This window comes from Choloepus didactylus, chromosome 8, assembly GCF_015220235.1.
Source record: "Choloepus didactylus isolate mChoDid1 chromosome 8, mChoDid1.pri, whole genome shotgun sequence".
NCBI lineage: Eukaryota > Metazoa > Chordata > Mammalia > Pilosa > Megalonychidae > Choloepus > Choloepus didactylus.
Window position 1 is genome coordinate 25,084,773 of NC_051314.1, and position 805 is coordinate 25,085,577.

The 805-nt window shown below is 33.2% G+C and overlaps 1 pseudogene; it reads right to left on the reverse strand.

The window, feature by feature from the left end:
* Positions 1–414: 414 nt before the first annotated feature.
* On the reverse strand, positions 415–485 carry LOC119543530 (annotated as a pseudogene).
* Between the last annotated feature and the right edge of the window lie 320 nt (positions 486–805).

The window sequence follows — 805 nt, forward strand, 5'->3', positions numbered from 1 at the left end:
GAAAGTCAAGAAATAGACCAACACATCTATGATCATCTATGTAGCTGGAAAAGGGAGGAGTATTTTAATGTCTTTTCAGATAATTGTGGATATTCTTTTTTTTTGTAATTTTTTCTTTATTAGAGAAGCTGTGGATTTAAAGAACAAGCATGCATAAAATACAGGATTCCCATACACCACTCCAACACCTAAACTTGCATTGGTGTGGAACGTTTGTTTTATAATTGAAATTAGCACATTTTTATAATTGAACTATTAATTAAAGTCCATGGTTTAAAGGTTCACTTTGTATTGCAGTTCCTTGGATTAAAAAAAAAATTATTCTCTTACCATATATACAATCTAACATTTCCCCCTTTAATCACATTCAGCTACATATATCGGTGCTGTTAATTGCATTCACAATATTGTGCTAAAAATATGGAATGCTTCATGAATTTGCACATCATCCTTGTGCACGAACCATGCTAATCTTCTCTGTATGTGCTGCTGAAGTGAGCACTGGCTGATTGATTTTTTTGACATGAGTGCTAAGTACATGGAATGGGGAAAGAATAGTTTCTTCAACAAACGTTGTTGGGAAAACTGGATATCCACATGCAGAAGAAGGAAGTTAGTCCCTCTCCTCACATCATATATAAAACTTAACTCAAAACAGATCAAGGATCTAAATATACAAGTTAAAACTGTAAAACTCTTGGAAGATAACAAAGGGGCAAGTCATGACCTGGAATTTGGCAATGGACTCTTAGATATGATACCAAAAGCATGAGCAACAAAAGAAAAAATATTTAAATTTGATTTC